The sequence below is a fragment of the Delphinus delphis genome, chromosome 14 (assembly GCF_949987515.2).
Source record: "Delphinus delphis chromosome 14, mDelDel1.2, whole genome shotgun sequence".
In the NCBI taxonomy this organism is placed as follows: Eukaryota; Metazoa; Chordata; class Mammalia; order Artiodactyla; family Delphinidae; genus Delphinus; species Delphinus delphis.
Window position 1 is genome coordinate 20,014,651 of NC_082696.1, and position 20,871 is coordinate 20,035,521.

General features: G+C 40.0%; 1 long non-coding RNA gene across 1 annotated transcript in view; it reads right to left on the reverse strand.

Annotated features, from left to right (window-relative positions):
- LOC132436870 (uncharacterized) overlaps positions 1-18,427 on the reverse strand; it is a 134,627-nt gene extending 116,200 nt beyond the window's left edge. The window contains exon 1 of the long non-coding RNA XR_009521903.1: positions 18,353-18,427. This is a non-coding gene — a long non-coding RNA (uncharacterized lncRNA). The remainder of the gene's footprint in view (positions 1-18,352) is intronic.
- Between the last annotated feature and the right edge of the window lie 2,444 nt (positions 18,428-20,871).

Genomic DNA, 20,871 nt, shown 5'->3' on the forward strand with positions numbered 1-20,871 from the left:
CCATCCAATCGGATAAGTTTTGGCATACATGTCTCTATTTATATTTATACACACACACACACACACACACACACACACACACACACGCGCGCGCGCGCGCACACACACACACACACACACACACACACACACAGTGAAACTATCACTACAATCAAGATAATGAACATATCCTTTCTCTCCAAAAAAGTTTCCTGGTGTCCCTTTGTAACCTCCTGTCTCACCTCTTCCCCACTTGACTTCATCCCTCTCCCCAGGCAAGAAATAATCAGATTTCTGTCACTATAGCTTAGTTCCCAATTTCTAAACTTTAAATAAATTGAATTACACAGTATGCCTTCTCTTCTGTCTGGCTTCTTTCATTCAGCATAACTATTTTGAAATGCATCCGTATCACAGTGTGCATGAATAGTTCATTCCTTTTTATAACTAAGTGGTATTCCACTGTAAGGATATCCTATGATTTGTTTATCCATTCCCTTTTGATAGAAAATTTGTCTTTGTTTTTTTTAGTTTGGGGCTGTAGTGAATTGTGTCCCCCCCAAAGGTATGCTCAGGTCCTAAGCCCTGAATGTGACCTTATTTGGAAATAGGGTCTTTGCAGATGTAATCAAGCTAAGGATTTTGGAATGTCATCTTCCTGAATTTAGAGTGGATCGTAAATCCAATGACTGGTGTCATAAGAGAAAAGATATTTGAGATATACAGAAATACAGGGAAGAAGGTCATATAAAGACAGAAGTAGAGAACGGAGTTATGCAGCTACCAGTCAAGGAATGTCAGGAGCCACCAGAAGCTGGAAGAGGCAAGAAAGGATTCTCCTCTAGAGCCTTTAGGGGAAGTGCAGCACTGCTGACACCTTGATTTCAGACTTCTGGCCTCCAGGACTGCAAGATAATGCATTTCCGTTGTTTTAAGCCACGAAGTTTGTTGTAATGTGTTGTGGCAGCCCTAGGAAACTAATATGGGGCTGTTACAAAGAAAGCTGCTAAAACTCTTGTACAATTTTTGTCATTACATGCTTTCATTTCTCTTGGATAAACACCTAGGAGTTGAATGCTAGGCGATATGGTAAGTCTATGTTTAATATTCTAGGAAACGGCCAAGCTCTTTTCCAAAGTGGGTATATCATTCTACATTGTCCTCAACAGCATGTAAGAGTTTCAGTTGCTCCATAGCCCTGAAGATACTTGGTATGGTTAGTCTTAATTTTAGTCATTTGAATAGGTTCATAATGTTATTGTGGTTTTGATCTGCATTGCCCTAACAATTAATGATATCTAGTGTCTTCTCATGGACTTTTATCCATGCCACACTTTTTTTGATGAAGTGCTGTTTCAAATCTGCCCATTTTTATTGGGAGTTTTTATGTTCTTAGGGTTCTTTATATATCTATGTACAAGTCCTTTACCAGATAGGTGACTTACAAATATTGTGTTCCACTTTGTGGCTACTCTTTTTATCCTCCACAGTGTTTATATGAGCAGTAGGTCCTAAATTTGATAAACTTTAAATTCCTAATATTTTCTTTTATGGATTGTGTTACTGGTGTCATGTCTAAAAGAAATTTCCCTAACTCAATGTTGCAAATATTCCTTTCTTGCATGCTTTCTTCTAGAGGTTTTCTAGTTTATGGTTTTAGATTCAGAACTATAACTCATTACGTGCTAATTTTTTAATACAGTTCAGGGTTCATTTGTTTTGCATATGTATATCCAATTTTTCCCACACCAGGTGTTGCAAAGCCTGTCCTTTCACCAGTGAATTTTAAATTGACCACATACGTAGGAGTCTATTTCTAGATTCTATACAGTTTCATTGATCTATTGGTCTATCATTATGTAATATCACACTGTCTTGATTATTATACATTTTAATAAGATTTGGAGTCAAGAAGAAGCTCTCTTTCTTTTTCATAGTGAATTTTACAATAGAATCAGCTTGTCAATTTCTACAGAAAAATTGTGCTGATATTGTATTTGAGATTGCACTGAGCCTATAGATTAATTTAAGGAGGATGGCCACCTAAAATATTTGCATCTTTTGATTCACAAACATGGTATATCTCCCGATTTGTTTAGATCTTCTTTAATTTCTCTCAGTGATGTCTTGTAGTTTCCCGTGCACAGATCTTACACAACCTTAGTCAATTTGATCCCTAAGCATTTTATATTTGTTATGCAATGTTGAATGGTAATTTTTAAATTTTAATTTCCAATTTTTTGTTATTTAGTGATAGAAATAAAATTGATTTCTGTAAACTGATCTTAGATTGTACAACCTTGCTAAACTCACTATTTCTAGTAGCTTTTTTGTTGATTTCATATTTTCCTTATAGAAGATCATGCCAGCTGTGAATAAAGACAGTTCTCATCTGGTGGTTCAACTGGGAAAGAATTTGTTTTCAAGCACACTCAGGCTGTTGGAAGAACTCATTGAGAGGTCACCTTCAGCTGCAAGAGATCACTTCTAATTCTTTACTTCATGGGCTTCCTCAACATGGTTTCTCACTTCACCAGTCCCAAAACGAGAACATCTAGAGTGAGTCTTCTTGGAAAAGAGGCTTATATAATGTAACATAACCACAAGAGTGACATCCTGCAACCTCTGTTAAAGTCAAGTAGTTAGAAACAAGTCACAGGTCCTGCCACACTCAGGGGGAGAAGATTGCACAAAAATGTAAATACTAGAAAGTGGGGATCATTGAGGATCACTTAGGGTCCATCTACCACAGATTGTGACATGGGGCAGTAGTTTCCTGGCTTCTAAGTGTTTTGTGCTTAGGCATAGGAGCAGGTGTGTGTGTGTCTGTGTATATTTGTTCCTTTCTTTCTTAAGTATAGGGAGAATGATCAGGCCCTCTGGGCTATAGTCATTTCCTTTACAATTTTCCCCTCCCTGCTTCGTCAGTCAACATATGCAATGGTCAGTTTTATGGGTCAACTTGGCTAGGCTATCATACTCAGTTATTTAATCAAACACTAGTCTCAGTGATGCTGAGAAAGTATTTTGTAGATGTGGTTAACATCTACAAATCAGTTGACTTTAAATAAATGAGATTACCCTCCATAACATGGGTGAACTTCATCCAAGCAGTAGTAGGGCTTGAGAACAAAAACATATTTCCCAAAGGAGAAACTCTGCCTCAAAACGGCAACATCAACTCCTGCCTGATTTGCAGCCTGCTGCTCTTCTCTATAGATTTCAAACCTGCCAGACCCCACAATTACATAAACCAATCCATTAAAATAATCTCTTAATATATACATATATATGTTATTGGTTGTTTCTCTGGAGAACTCTAATACACCATACATTGGTTGACAATTTTCATCTACTGTTAGCTTCCTTTTCATTCTTTTCACTTTTGTGGGTTTGTAACTCCCCTTTAGTAAAAGGGGTTTGTAATACCCCTTTACATTATTTTAATGGAGTCTTTCAAGGAAAACTATAATACAACTCTGTGCTCAACTTTAAAGTGGATGTCAAGGGCTTCCCTCGTGGCACAGTGATTAAGAATCCACTTGCCAATGCAGGGGACACGGGTTCGAGCCCTGGTCCAGGAATATCCCACATGCCGTGGAGCAACTAAGCCCGTGCACCACAACTACTGAGCCTGCGCTCTAGAGACCACAAGCCACAACTACTGAAGCCCGTGTGGCTAGAGCCCGTGCTCTGCAACAAGAGAAGCCACCACAATGAGAAACCCGCATGCCGCAACAAAGAGTAACCCTCGCTCACTGCAACTAGAGAAAGTCCGCACGCAGTAACAAAGACCCAACGTAGCCAAACATAAATAAGTAAAATTAATTAATTAATTTAAAAAATAATAATAATAAATAAAGTGGATGTCAAGATATATTTTACTTCATTAGATAAGATTTAAACTTCTAATGCAATATTTCATAAGTCTCTTTAGAATTTTCTTAAAATAATGCTATTTATATGGAAAACATAAAAGAAAAAGGAAAAGGAAAAGATTCATACAAGATATGGTATTCCAATTTCCAAATAAATTTCTTTAATATTTATGAAGGAAAACTGAGAGAGACACACGTAGTTCTTAGGTACCATAATTCATTCAGAGTGGTCAGCTATAATCAGGCAGAAGCAGATGGCAGCTTTGGTCTGTTCTGAAGGGATGCCCTCAGGAAATTTCATTTTCTTGGCTTTTTATACAAAAAGCCAAGAAATTTGCAGCAGTTCTTCTACATATACAATGCATTCATAAGTGAGCATAAAAGTGTTAAAAAGTAAGGCATCAACTAGACTAGGCAATTAACCCAGCCACTGCTGCTAGTGAGCAAACCGGGACAGGAAAGCATTTGATGGTCAACATGGAAAAGTGAACATTCCTGAATAATGGCAAGATGACTTTAATATTTTACGCAGGTATGGTTTTTCTCTACCTGTTGAAACATAAAAATTAATATATATAAGCCCTTTCACTGCATTAACACAGAAAAAAGAAAGCTGGGCATCTATAACAGCTGTGACAGGCATGTTTCAGGCACAGAAGAAAGTCACACATCTGTCTATTTCAGTATTACATGGATCTGGGTAGTAACCAATAGGAAAAGAAGCAGCTACCTAAGTACATGGGGATACATTCATAAAAATTTAAAGTCTGAAAATCCAGCAATTACTGAGATACTGACAATTTTGAGCAATACTGATAATACTAATATTAAGTTCTTCCAATATAGAAGGCATGGTTCTAAGTGATTTTCATGTACTATCATCTGTAATCTCTCTTGCTGCAGACTCTTCGGAGCCACGGAGGAGAGTGCAGCAACTGGGCTGCAGAGGGCAAAACGGAGAGACTCCTGCACAGAGGATCAGTGCCCACCAGCACTCACCAGCCCGAGAGGCTTGTCTCCTCACCCGTTGGGGTGGGTGGAGGCTGGGAGCTGAGGCTCAGGCTTCGGAGGTCAGATCCAAGGGAGAGAACTGGAGTTGGCTGTGTGAACACAGCCTGAAGGGGGCTAGTGTGCCACAGCTAGCCAGGAGGGAGTCTGGGAAAAGGTCTGGACCTGCTTAAGAGGAAGAGACCATTGTTTCAGGGTGCACAAGGAGAGGGGATTCAGAGCACTACCTAAACGACCTCCAGAGATGGGCGCAAGCCGCGGCTATCAGCGCAGACCCCAGAGACGGGAATGAGACGCTAAGGCTGCTGCTGCAGCCACCAAGAAGCCTGTGTGCAAGCACAGGTCACTATCCACACCTCCCCTCCCGGGAGCCTGTGCAGCCCGCCACAGCCAGGGTCCCGTGATCCAGGGACAACTTCTGTGGGAGAACACACGGCGTGCCTCAGGCTGGTGCAACATCACACTGGCCTCTGCCGCCGCAGGCCCACCCTGCATTCCGTACCCCTCCTTCCCCCTGGCCTGAGTGAGCCAGAGCTCCCTAATCAGCTGCTATTACCCCATCCTCTCTGGGCTAAGAACAGATGCCCTCAGGTGACCTACATGCAGAGGCGGGGTCAAATCAAGCTGAACCCCAGGAGCTGTGTGAACAAAGAAGAGAAAGGGAAATCTCTCCCTGCAGCCTCAGGAGCAGCAGATTAAATCTCCACAATCAACTTGATGTACGCTGCTTCTCTGGAATACCTGAATAGACAACAAATCATCCCAAATTTGAGGCAGTGGACTCTGGGAGCAACTGTAGACTTGGGGTTTGCTTTCTGCATCTAATTTGTTTCTGGTTTTATGTTTATCTTAGTTTAGTATTTAGAGTTTATTATCATTGGTAGATCTGTTTTTTGATTTGGTTGCTCTGTTCCTTTTTTTATGTATATAGATATATATATTTTTTTCCATTTTCTCTTTTTGTGAGTGTGTATGTGTATGCTTCTTTCTGTGATTTTGTCTGTATAGCTTTGCGCTTACCATTTGTCCTAGGGTTCTACCAGTCCGTTCTTTTGTTTTTTTGTTTAGTATAGGTTTTAGCACTAGTTATCATTGGTGGATTTGTTTGTTGGTTTGGTTGCTCTCTTCTTTCTTTCTCTTTTTTATGGCTTTTTAATTTTTTCAATTTTAGTAATATTTTATTTTATTTTAATAACTTTATTTTATTGTATTTTATTTTATTTTTCTTTCTTTCTTTCTTTTCTTCCCTTTTCTTCTGAGCTGTGTGACTGACAGGGTCTTGGTGCTCCAGCCTGTGCCTCTGAGGTGGGAGAGGCGATTTCAGGACGTTGGTCCACCAGAGATGTCCCGGCTCCATGTAGTACCAAACAGCGACAGCTCTCCCAGAGATCTCCACCTCAACGCTAAGACCCAGCTCCACTCAATGAACAGCAAGTTACAGTGCTGTACACTTTATGCCAAACAACTAGCAAGACAGGAACATAACCCCACCCATTAGCAGAGAGGCTGCCTAAAATCATAATAAGGTCACAGACACACCAAAACACACCATCAGACACAGTCCTGCCCACCAGAAAGACAAGATTCAGCCTCATCAACCATAACACAGGCACCAGCCCCCTCCACCAGGAAGCCTACACAACCCACTGAACCAAACTTAGCCACTGGGGGCAGACACCAAAAACAATGGGAACTATGAACCTGCAGCCTGCAAAAAGGAGACCCAAAACACAGTAAGTTAAGCAAAATGAGAAGACAAAAACCCACCAGACCAAATAAATGAAGAGGAAATAGACAGTCTACCTGAAAAAGAATTCAAAGTAATGACAGTAAAGATGATCCAAAATACTGGAAACAAAATGGAGAAAATACAAGAAATGTTTAACAAGGACCTAGAAGAACTAAGAGCAAACAAACGATGAACAACACAATAAATGAAATTAAAAATTCTCTAGAAGGAATCAATAGGAGAATAACTGAGGCAGAAGAATGGATAAGTGACCTGGAAGATAAAATAGTGGAAATAACTACTACAAAGCAGAATAAAGAAAAAAGAATGAAAAGAATTGAGGACACTCTCAGAGACCTCTGGGACAACATTAAACGCACCAACATTCGAATTATAGAAGTCCCAGAAGAAGAAGAGAAAAAGAAAGCGTCTGAAAAAATATTTGAAGGAATTAGTTGAAAGCTTCCCTGATATGGGAAAGGAAATAGTCAATCAAGTCCTGAAAGCACAGAGAGTTCCATAGAGGATAAATCTAAGGAGAAAAACGCCAAGGCACATATTAATCAAACTATCAAAAATTAAATTCAAAGAAAAAAATATTAAAAGCAGCAAGGGAAAAGCAACAAATAACATACAAGGGAATCCCCATAAGGTTAACAGCTGATCTTTCAGCAGAAACTCTGCAAGCCAGAAGGGAGTGGCAGGACATATTTAAAGTGATGAAAGGGAAAAACCTACAACCAAAATTACTCTACCCAGCAAGGATCTCATTCAGATTCGATGGAGAAATTAAAATATTTACAGAGAAGCAAAAGGTGAGAGAATTCAGCACCACCAAACCAGCTTTACAACAAATGCTAAAGGAACTTCTCTAGGCAGGAAACACAAGAGAAGGAAAAGACCTACAATAACAAACCCAAAACAATTAAGAAAATGGTAATAGGAACATATATATTGATAATTAACTTAAATGTGAATGGATTAAATGCTCCAACCACAAGACACAGACTGGCTTAAGGGATACAAAAACAAGACCTGTACATATTCTGTCTATAAGAGACCCACTTCAGACCTAGGGACACATACAGACACAAAGTGAAGGGAAGGAAAAAGATATTCCATGCAAACAGAAATCAAAAGAAAGCTGGAGTAGCAATTCTCATATCAGACAAAATAGACTTTAAAATAAAGACTACTATAACAGACAAAGAAGGACACTACATAATGATCAAGGGATCAATCCAAAAAGATATAACAACTGTGTAAATATTTATCACCCAACATGGGAGCACCTCAATACATAAGGCAAATGCTAACAGCCATAAAAGGGAAAACTGACAGTAACACAATCATACTAAGGGACTTTAACACCTCACTTTCACCAATGGACAGATCATCCAAAATGATAATAAATAAGGAAACACAAGCTTTAAATGGTACATTAAACAACAGGGACTTAATTGATATTTATAGGACATTCCATCCAAAAACAACAGAATACACTTTTTCTCAAGTGCTCATGGAACATTCTCCAGGATAGATCATATCATGGGTCACAAATCAAGCCTTGGTAAATTTAAGAAAACTGAAATCGTATCAAGTATTTTTTCCAACTACAATGCTATGAGACTAGATATCAATTTCAGGAAAAAAACTGTAAAAAATACAAACATATGGAGGCTACACAATACACTACTAAATAACCAAGAGATCACTGAAGAAATCAAAGAGGAAATCAAAAAATACCTAGAAACAAATGACAATGAAAACAGGATGATCGAAAAACTTTTGGGACACAGCAGAAGTGGTTCTAAGACGGAAGTTTATAGCAATACAATCCTACCTCAAGAAACAAGAAACATCTCAAATAAACAACCTGACCTTACACCTAAAGCAATTAGAGAAAGAGGAACAAAAGACCCCCAGTTAGCAGAAGGAAAGAAATCATAAAGATTAGATCAGAAATAAATGAAAAAGAAATGAAGGACACAATAGCAAAGATCAATAAAACTAAAAGCTGGTTCTTTGAGAAGATAAGCAAAACTGATAAACCATTAGCCAGACTCATCAAGAAAAAAAGGGAGAAGATTCAAATCAACAGAATTAGAAATGAAAAAGGAGAAGTAAGAACTGACACTGCAGAAATACATAGGAACATGAGAGATTAGTACAAGCAACTCTATGTCAATAACATGGACAACCTGGAAGAAATGGACAAATTCTTAGAAAAGCACAACCTTCTGAGACTGAACCAGGAAGAAATAGAAAATATAAATAGACCAATCACAAGCACTGAAATTGAGACTGGGATTAAAAATCTTCCAAGAAACAAAAGCCCAGGACTAGATGGCTTCACAGGCAAATTCTATCAAACATTTAGAGAAGAGCTAATACCTATCCTTCTCAAACTCTCCCAAAATATAGCAGAGGGAGGAACACTCCCAAACTCATTCTAGGAGGCCACCATCAACCTGATACCACAACCAGATAAAGATGTCACAAAGAAAAATACAGGCCAATATCACTGATGAACACTGATGCAAAAATCCTCAACAAAATACTAGCAAACAGAATCCAACAGCACATTAAACAGATCATACACCATGATCAAGTGGGGTTTATCCCAGGAATACAAGGATTCTTCAATATACACAAATCAATCAATGTGATAAACCATATTAACAAATGGAAGGAGAAAAACCATATGATCATCTCAATAGATGCAGAAAAAGCTTTTGACAAAATTCAACACCGGTTTATGATAAAAGCCCTCCAGAAAGTAGGCATAGAGAGAACTTAACTCAACATAATAAAGGCCATATATGACAAACCCACCGCAAACATCATTCTCAATGGTGAAAAACTGAAACCATTGCCTCTAAGATCAGGAACAAGACAAGGTTGTCCACTCTCACCACTATTATTCAACATAGTTTTGGAAGTTTTAGCCACAGCAGTCAGAGAAGAAAAAGAAATAAAAGGAATCCAAATCAGAAAAGAAGAAGTAAAGAGTCACTGTTAGCAGATGACATGATACTATACAAAGAGAATCCTTAAAATGCTACCAAAAACTTCCAGAGCTAATCAATGAACTTGGTAAAGTAGCAGGATACAAACTTAATGCACAGAAATCTTGTGCATTCTTATACACAATGATGAAAAATCTGAACGAGAAACTAAGAAAACACTCCCATTTACCACTGCAACAGAAAGAATAAAATACCTAGGAATAAACCTACCTAAGGAGACAAAAGACCTGTACGCAGAAAACTATAAGACACTGATGAAAGAAATTAAAGATACAAACAGATGGAGAGATATACCATGTTCTTGGATTGGAAGAATCAACCCTGTGAAAATGACTATACTACCCAAAGCAATCTACAGATTCAATGCAATCCCTATCAAACTAACAATAGCATTTTTCACAGAACAAGAACAAAAAATTTCACAATTTGTATGGAAACACAAAAGACCCCGAATAGCCAAAGCAATCTTGAGAAAGAAAAACGGAGCTGGAGGAATCAGGCTCCCTGACTTCAGACTATACTACAAAGCTATAGTAATTAAGAAAATATGGTACTGGCACAAAAACAGAAATATAGATCAGTGGAATAGGATAGAAATCCCAGAGATAAACCCACACACATACGGTCACCTTATCTTTGACAAAGGAGGCAAGAATATACAATGGAAAAAAGACAGCCTCTTCAATAAGTGGTGTTGGGAAAACTGGACAGCTACATGTACAAGAATGAAATTAGAACACTTCCTAACACCATACACAAAAATAAACTCAAAATGGATTAAAGACCTAAATGTAAGGCCAGACACTATAAAATTCTTATAGGAAAACATAGGCAGAACACTCTATGACATACATCACAGCAAGATCCTTTTGGACCCCCCGCTAGAGAAATGGAAATAAAAACAAAAATAAACAAATAGGACCTAATGAAACTTAAAAGCTTTTGAGGAAACCATAAACAAGACGAAAAGACAACCCTCAGAATGGGAGAAAGTATTTGCAAATGACACAACTGACAAAGAATTAATCTCCAAAATTTACAAGCAGCTCATGCAGCTCAGTATCAAAAAAACAAACAACCCAATCCAAAAATGGGCAGAAGACCTACATAGATATTTCTCCAAAGAAGATATACAGATTACCAACAAACACATGAAAGGATGCTCAACATCACTAATCATTAGAGAAATGCAAATCAAAACTACAATGAGGTATCACCTCACACCAGTCAGAATGGCCATCATCAAAAAATCTACAAACCTGGTGGTGCAGTGGTTGAGAATCTGTCTGCCAATGCAGGGGACATGGGTTCGATCCCTGGTCCGGGAAGATCCCACATGCCGTGGAGCAAATAAGCCCGTGAGCCACAACTACTAAGCCCACGTGCCGCAACTACTGAAGCCCACGCGCCTAAAGCCTGTGCTCCGCAATGAGAAACCACTGCAATGAGAAGCCCACACATTGCAACGAAGGGTAGCCCCCGCTCGCCGCAACTAAAGCCCACGTGCAGCAGCAAAGACCCAACACAGACAAAAATAAATAAATAAATACATTTATTTAAAAAAAAAAAAATCTGCAAACAATAAATGCTGGAGAGGGTGTGGAGAAAAGGGAACCCTCTTGCACTGTTGGTGGGAATGCAAATTGAGACAGCCACTATAGAGAACAGTATGGAGAGTCCTTAAAAAACTAAAAATAGAACTACCATACGACCCAGCAATCCCACTACTGGGCATATACCCTGAGAAAACCATAATTCAAAAAGAGTCATGTACCACAATGTTCATTGCAGCTCTATTTACAATAGGACATGGAAGCAACCTAAGTGTCCATCGACAGATGAATGGATAAAGAAGATGTGGCACATATACACAATGGAATATTGCTCATCCATAAAAAGAAACAAAATTGAGTTATTTGTATTGAGGTGGATGGACCTAGAGTCTGTCATACAGAGTGAAGTAAGTCAGAAAGAGAAAAACAAATACCGTAGGCTAACACATATATATGGAATGTAAGAAAAAAAAAAAAGGTTCTGAAGAACCTAGGAGCAGGACAGGAATAAAGGTGCAGACGTAGAGAATGGACTTGAGGAAACGGGGAGGGGGAAGGGTAAGCTGGGACGAAGTGAGAGAGTGGCATGGACATATATACACTACCAAATGTAAAATAAATAGCTAGTGGGAAGCAGCCACATAGCACAGGGAGATCAGTTCCGTGCTTTGTGACCACCTAGAGGGGTGGGGTAAGGAGGGTGGGAGGGAGAGGCAAGAGGGAAGGGATATGGGGTTATATATCAGCTATATATGTATAGCTGATTCACTTTGTTATAAAGCAGAAACTAACCCACCATTGTAAAGCAATTATACTCCAATAAAGATGTTTAAAAAAATAGATGTTAATAAATAAAAATAATAGCAAACTTCCAGGTAGTTGTAAGGATTGAAAGAAAGAAAAAAAAAAGATTATGACATTCGACTTTTATTTGGACCATAACATCCTTTTCTCTTTTGGTGTTACCACGTTTAAGAAAATTTAAATACAGACCTGCTCTTGGAGTTTAAAAGAGAAAGGTGCGATGACTACACTGAATATGGCAATATTCCTGCTCTGTCTCAAGATCTCTGGTGATGGAAACAAAGACAGACCCGGCCTAAGAGCAACCTGGTTGTAGGCTAGGCATGCTCAGGACAGATGTCAAGAGCAAAAGGTTCTGCCGGACAGGCCACACAAACTGTCTCTGAATGGAATCTGGACAGGGAAATAAGAAAGAGAGCCAGTGGGTAGGTACTGAACAGAATAGAAATAAAATATAAAAAGACAAGCGGAGGGGCTTCCCTGGTGGCTCAGTGCTTGAGAGTCCGCCTGCCGATGCAGGGGACGCGGGTTCATGCCCCGGTCCGGGAGGATCCCGCATGCCGCGGAGGGGCTGGGCCCGTGGGCCATGGCCGCTGGGCCTGCGCGTCCAGAGCCTGTGCTCCGCGGCAGGAGAGGCCACAGCGGTGAGGGGCCCGCGTACCGCAAAAAAAAAAAAAAAAAAAAAAAAAAAAAATTGGAGACCAAAATAAGTAGCATAGTCACAGGGGTTAGCTGGGTTATGGAGCGGCTGTGAATCTTCAAGCACAGCTGTTCTGTGTTCCTTGGATAGTTCAATCTCTCTTCACGCCACTGATCTCATCATAGCTCCACTGCTGGAGGTGGCTGTAATATCCTGATCAGCACAGAGCTTACACCAATACACCCGGTCTATTGCCATTCATTGTGCTTGACTCTCAGTCTGATAAAAACTTAGAAGCAGAGTGCAGTGCAGTGGATATTGTTAGTCACTACTTGACATCTATTCCCACTTGCAGCCTTCTTTATTTATAGAAAACCAAAATTTGAAAGGAAATTGTCCAGGGAGGCTCCTGAGGAGTTTTCTGGTTCCTAAGAAAAAGCTAAAGGAAAATACACTCTTCTTTTCTTCTGGTTGCTGGCATGTCTGAGAATGAAGTTGACGCTGAGGGAAGTAAAGAGAGCGGGAGGACAGACTGGGTCCCTGGTGACACACCTAAGCCATTAAATCAACGTGAAGCCAACTCTCCTCCTGGATCTGCCAATACTCAAGACAAGAAAGTCTTTTATGTTTAAAACCCTTTTGAGTTGGGTTCCTATTACCATATAAAACCTGTAGCTGGAGTTTAGCATTTCTCCTTTTCAGTTGAAGATTTCTTAAAAATAAGATGATGGGAAAATTGAGGGGGGGGCAGGGAGGGCAACACTGGAGTTTTCCTATGATGGGGGAAAATTTCCAACAGGGACCCTGGCATCCTACCTCTGGGTCTGGCACTTTATCCCCACTGTGCCAAGAAACAAAAGTCAGCTTTCTGGTCCATATCTTGTCCTTTGGCCTGAGGCTCCAGGGCAAGCACCAGAGTTGGAGGCCTAATGCACAGGGACCCCTCAGGGAGGACCAATGTACACCCACATCCCTCCTGGTACCTGGCCATCTACCTAGATCTCCAATCCTGAGACTTACGGTAGGGACCATGTTAAATTCAAATGACATGAGAGCCCAGAGAAAGGGAACATTTCAAGGTCTATTTGTCATTTACACTTTAGTTTGAATGATGTTGAGATGACTTCTTTAAATTGAGCTTTCATATGGGAGAAAGAAAAATCAAAAGGGAGAAGGGGAAGGAAACAGTTTCTGATAAAGGGAATGTATTAGTCTACTAGGGCTGCCATAACAAAATACCCAGATTGAGCGGCTTAAACATCTTAAATTTAATTTCTCACAGTTCTAGAGGCTAGAAGTCCAAGATCAAGGTTCTGTCAGGGTTGGTTTCTGGTGAGCCCTCTCTTCCCAGCTTCTCTCTCTATCCTTACATGGCCTCTTCTCTGTGCATGCGTGGGGAAAGAGAGCTCTCTAGTGTCTCTTACTCTTCTTATGAGGACAGGAGTCCTAGCGGATTGAAGCCCCACCCTCATGACCTCATTTAATTTTATTATCTTCTTATAGGCCCTATCTCCAAATATAGTCACATTGGAAGTTAGGGCTTCAACATATGAATTTTGAGAGAACACAGTTCCATCCATAACAGCTTGGAATCAGATTTCTCCTACATGAGGCAACTTCAAAAAGTGGCCTTATCAAAACAGCCACAACTTTTCATAGCACAGATGATTTCTGAGATAAAACCATACATGTGAGCTTTATAGCTTAAAAATGTCTTTACAGTCGTTATCTTATTAGGTTCCTAAAACCCTGAGAAAGAGGTAAGTCAGGTAGCCTCATCCTCACTTCGAGCTGAAGGAACAGGCTCGCAGAGAAGAGCTGGCCTTGGAAATGTCTTTGGCTGGGGAGGGGCAGAGTTGGGACTGGAGTCTGCAGTCTCTGCCTTAGTGGTAGGGGGAGTAGAAAGGGGGGTGGATAACGGTGATAAAAGGGAATAATCAGAGAGATAAAAACAGGAGAGGGATCTGGCACCAGGCAGGGCAACAGTGTGACTTGAACTAGAGGCTATGATTAGCTCAGCCCTCTGCACCTGTCAACGAAAGAAAGAAGTGGCTCAAGGCCCAGAATATCTCTGATGTAAGGGAGATGCGGACAGCACTAGAAACACCCAACCTGGCTTATCTAAGGTATCACCTTGTAATACACATGAAGGAAAACTTGGAGTTCTACTAAAAAAAAGTTGTCATTCCCAAACCTTAATTCATGACATTCTTTTTTTTTTTTTTTTTTTTTGCAGTACGCGGGCCTCTCACTGCTGTGGCCTCTCCTGTTGTGGGGCACAGGCTCCGGACGCGCAGGCTCAGCGGCCATGGCTCACGGGCCCAGCCACTCTGCGGCATGTGTGTTCCTCCCAGACCGGGGCACAAACTCGTGTCCCTTGCATCGGCAGGCGGACTCTCAACCACTGCGCCACCAGGGAAGCCCCTTCATGACATTCTTGCCTCACTGGAGGCAAGAACACCCTCTGAAACGGAGATCCCATCTTAAAGAAAAGTTATATGTCTCCGTTGCTACTCTATGCTTCATGTTATATTTCTCGTCCCCTTTTACAGTTACACTTCTTAAATGAGTTAATACAGATCATTTCTGATGATCCCCTTATTCAGTTAGTCATAATTGGATGACCCCCCTGTGATTTGCATATACCTTCAGTACCCTACTAAAAATGTACTCTTAAAGTTTCTAATGATCTCCTAATCAACTGTCACATCTTTTCTTGATCTATACGTTCTTTAAATGTATTGGATATCTACTCTTTCATATCTATACTTTCTCCTTCAAAAAATCTGTGTACTGGGCTTCCCTGGTGGCGCAGTGGTTGAGAGTCCGCCTGCCGCTGCAGGGGACACGGGTTTTTGCCCCAGCCCCGGAAGATCCCACATGCCACGGAGCAGCTGGGCCCGTGAGCCATGGCCTGCGCGTCCGGAGCCTGTGCTCCGCAACGGGAGAGGCCACAACAGTGAGAGGCCACAACAGTGAGAGGCCCACGTACCACAAAATAAATAAATAAATAAATAAATTTGTGTACCCACGTATTTCTCAATTACAAATCCCTAGTCTTAACCTTGTTGCTTTTGCTTCAGTTTGAAATATTCAACTGCATGGTTTTAATATCTTTGGTTCTCTTGTTGATTTAGTGAGTTACACAGAATTTTTGAAATGTGTTCATTTTATTTTTGTATGAGAGTCATGATTTTAACTTTTTAATAAAATTAAAACAATTGTTTTCTAACTCTATGGGCCCTCAGAGAGCTCTAAAAACATCTGTAAACTATGACTTGTTAATATTACTATATTTGTTATAATTTGTTAATATAACTCTCACAGCCTCAGTTGACTTTACTAAAGAAGTTCCAAGGTAGTATCTGGGGCCCCAAACATTCAGAAGAAACGTGGTGATCTGTGTTTCAGTGCAATTTGACTCTCTCCTACAGTAGGGGCTGTCAAACTGGAACCTGTATCAGAATCATTATTAGGGCTTGTTGAAACAAGATTTCCAGGCCCAATCCCAGAGTTTTGAGTCATTAGGTCTGAAGTGGGGCCCAAGAATTTGTGTTCTAACAAGTTCCCAGGGACAGTGATGCTGACGGTCCGGGGACAACACCTGGAGAACCACTATCTGAAAGCAAGCCTAAATTTATTGATTGCATTGCTTAGAAAGAAGATCTAATATTGGTCTAAAGAGTCCACTTAATCAATAATAGCTCTTTTCTTTCCCATAAATTTGACAACCATTTTCTCCTTTAATTCAAGTTTACTGGGACTTCTCTTAAATATCCCACCTGCTTCACTAAAATTTTTTATATCCAAAAGTAAGTCAAACATATTTGTGCATTTTGTTTTTAGTTTGATTTGGTAAAATAAGACTACCCTTCCTACCCCTCACCCCACCTCTCACCCCTGGCAAAATAAATTACCTATTCCATTCCTTTCCCTTAACATGAGGCTTTCTTGGACTCAAAATATAAAAATCACAGCGTAATTTTCAATAAATATTTGTATGATGTGTAAGATAAAGACAGAATGAAGATGTTTACTTAAACCCGATGAACTGTATGCTTACTGGTTGATTTTAATATTGATATTGCTAAGTATGCAGTCCATTTTTATCAATAATATGACAATTGCATATGCAATTGGGGTATTGACATTTTGTGTATATGCAATATTCTGAGAAGTATGAAAATATATCTACATAATCTATGCCTGCACAGCTGTTTCTGTTAATGTTATTTTACTGTTAGGCCATCTTCACTAACATAACTTTAGTATTTCACTATCTTTATCAACATGGTTTTGCTATTCTAAGAATCTCTTGCCCAGGAAGATAAAAGTTGCAAATAACTTCATTGTTTATTCCAGGAACTTCCCAAACACCATTTAAATGAATATCAAACTGTTCAACTCTTCAATAAATAGCATCAAACATCTGTTTACTCCTCACAGCTCTTTAAAACCCTTGCCTAAAAATCCTTTTCTTGCTGGGTCTACAAATCCTAAACTATTATATCATGATTTTGATACTTATCCAATCCTAATCAAACACCTGTATTAAAAGATCTACCTTAAACTTGACTCCAAACGCTCATATATATCCCCATCCAAGACTCTATTAAGCAGTGCTCTCTTTCACCATAGTAAAAATAAACTCAGCTTTGTCTTATCAGTAGATTATTTTAGTGTTTGTTTGTTTGTTTTTTCCAGGGAGCCAGTGTTTGACAGTCTTGGAGTTCCTACCAACAGCCATTCTAGATCTCCTTACTGTAGTAGCCCAAGACCCTTGACTAGGTCACTGCTACTCTGAGTCCCCTTGACCTCCTGCCAGGGAAACTTGTTAGAAATGCACATTCTTAACCCTGCCCCACCCCCAAAACTACTCAGTCAAAACACTCTGGTGGTCAGCTTCCAAAATGCTGAGATTAACTTCTAGGAAAAAGGAACCCATTTTAGGAATTCTTTACTGTCTGCTCATATTTGAAATATATATATATATATTCTTGGCGCAAACTGCCTTATTACAACTACTTGTTTCTATCTGTCCTTGTAATTTTGGTTGTACATCTATAAGAGGAAAGTTCATAGAAAAAAGGAGGAACATACAGTATTTGTCTTTCTCTTTCTGACTTACTTCACTCTGTATGACAGACTCTAGGTCCATCCACCTCATTACAAATAGCTCAATTTCGTTTCTTTTTATGGCTGAGTAATATTCCATTGTATATATGTGCCACATCTTCTTTATCCATTTAAGAAAAAAAAAATGTCATGAAGAACCTAGGAGCAAGACAGGAATAAAGACACAGACCTACTAGAGAATGGACTTGAGGATATGGGGAGGGGGAAGGGTAAGCTGTGACAAAGTGAGAGAGTGGCATGGACATATATACACTACCAAACATAAAATAGATAGCTAGTGGGAAGCAGCCGCATAGCACAGGGAAATCAGCTCGGTGCTTTGTGACCACCTAGAGGGGTGGGATAGGGAGGGTGGGAGGGAGAGGCAAGAGGGAAGAGATATGGGAACATATGTATATGTATAACTGATTCACTTTGTTATAAAGCAGAAACTAACACACCATTGTAAAGCAATTATACTCCAATAAAGATGTAAAAAAAAAAGGAGGAACAGAGGTCCCAATAACTCCCTTCATCAAACTGGCCCTAAGAAACTGAGAATTTCAGTGGTTTCTTACCAGAACTCATCCTTTGAACGAAGTGTCCTGGTTCCTTACCAAATCTAGGAGGACTTTCCTCAGTCTTCACTTGTTTTGCCCATGGGAGTCCAGTTTGGGAAAGATTTCTCCAAGCTCTTCCACCCTCTGTGATTAATCAGAGATGGCCTGGCCATTAGGCTGTGGGGCTAGAGTCATGAGGTTCACAAACCACCCTCTCTGACTAACCGTTCCCAGACTCTCTGGGTTTATCTCCATCCATATATATAACTGCATTCCCTCTGGGTCAGTTATCTAGTTCTCATATTTTTACCACTACAACTGCAAATCATGAGCTTAGCTTTCTAAATGACATAATTCACCAAGGATAATTTAGAATTACAGTAATCACTCCAGAGAAACTTTCTGATATAATCGAAAGCGTTCATTTGAGAGTCACCTTCGAACCAAAAAGGGAACAAAATTTCAAATATCCAATTTTTGCAAATTTTGATTAGCATAAGGAAGTGGTTAAAAGAAATTCAGATCCAAAGTTGTTTCCTTAAAAAAATTCTCCACTAGGGTTTCCCTGGTGGCGCAGTGGTTAAAGAGTCCGCCTGCCGATGCAGGGGACACGGGTTCGTGCCCCGGTCCGGGAGGATCCCACATGTCACAGAGTGGCTGGGCCCATGAGCCATGGCCACTGAGCCTGCACGTCTGGAGCCTGTGCTCCGCAACGGGAGAGGCCACAACAGTGCGAGGCCTGCGTACCGCAAAAAAAAAAAAAAAAAAAAAAATTCTCCACCAAAGCAAATGTGAAAAACATAAAACTATCTCCCTTTTTGATTCCCTCAAATTACAAAATGAACCTACTAGTCTTTATCCTATGATTCTTTTCTACCATACTATACACCTTCACTTCTCTCTACTCCTGCTCGCTCTCTGGCACTCTCCCCTTCCGGCCTAGCTGGACAGAAACCCCCAAAGCTCAATTAACTCTTTAAACTGCCCTCAGAACAGGAAAAACCTCTTGTGGTTGGTTTTAAGCTAAGGTCTCACTATGAGTTGAAAGCCACTGTCAAATAGTTTCCAAAGTCTATATAAGATAGAACCAAATTTGCAGAGAAATGTAGGATAACTTTAGAAACCAATAATCCAGGGCTTCCAGATATACAACAATTAATTAATACATTATGGAAACTCAGGTGCAGAAAATTAAGAGAATGAGGCAGAATGGGAAGATCACAAGGGTAACTGAATAGAGTTCTAATTAAAAAGGGATCTAGAGAGGTTTAGAAGAGCTTGAAATATTGAGCACAGTCTTTTGGTGGCTATCCCCACAGACTTTCCTATGAAAACAGAATGGACTATGATATAGTCTTGTAGCAAAGCACGGATAAGTTTATTTGATATTTCAAGGACAGGCTCTCTACTATTTAAGCAGAATTTAGGAGTAGATCCTGAGGCAGATGTGACCCCAGCTTTCTTCTCACCTTTTATCAATAGTCTTAAGCTACAAAGAGGGAATTTAATATGAAAGCAAAAACTAGAATGGGAAATAGCCTTTTACCAGGCCTCAAATACCTTGCTGAATATTTTGAAAAAGGCTTGAAACAGAAACAGAGTAAGTCTCAGGATACATTTATTCTTTTACAGAAAACAAAACAAAACAAAACCCAGCTAGATACTTCTGCCTCAGTCATTCTATATGGGAAAAGCCCCGTCATCTGATGAACTCATGAGTAGTTACTGTAAACAAAAATGCATTGGAAAAAAAATTATCTTGTGTTAGCCAAGAAACTACAGGAACAAAATGAAGTGAAAAGTCAGTAAAGGTGCTCCAAGGGGAACTGAGCACCCAATTTCCTGCTTTACTTCTAAACTTACAAGTAGAAATTTCTCTAAATATTACCCACATTTTTTTTTTTTTTAAAGGTTGGGTTTGTTTTTTTTTTTTTTTTGTGGGTTTTTTTTGCGGTACGTGGGCCTCTCACTGTTGTGGTCTCTCCCATTGCGGAGCACAGGCTCCGGACGTGCAGGCTCAATGGCCATGGCTCACGGGCCCAGCCACTCCGCGGCATGTGGGATCTTCCCGGACCGGGGCACGAACCTGTTTCCCCTGCATCGGCAGGCGGATTCTCAACCCCTGTGCCACCAGGGAAGCCCCTTCTCTACATATTAAAGGGAAAACTTGCAAAATTTTTATTGATACAGGTAATGCAATATCCACCTGAAATCCTACCACTGTTATACAACCTCACTTCTGGAGTGAACTTTTAGAATATATTAAAACGCAGCACAGAACTATTAGAATACTCAGTGGTGGGTGTCTCTAACAATCCTGGCACGCCTTGTGTCCCAGCCATAACCATCACCCTCGGGTCTTTAACCGAGTAACATGTTTTCCTCCTTAATGATCACACACCTGGTAACTGATATGCAGTGGTTTACTGTGCAAATTGAATTGCCAAACTAAATATGCTAATAGTTCCTTTCTTGAAGTCCCTGAGGGCCTTCTATTCATCATAATGGCACAGCTAATTTGGACAGTGACTTACCAATGTCAGTATACCTAAACCAAGCTCACATTGCAAATCTCA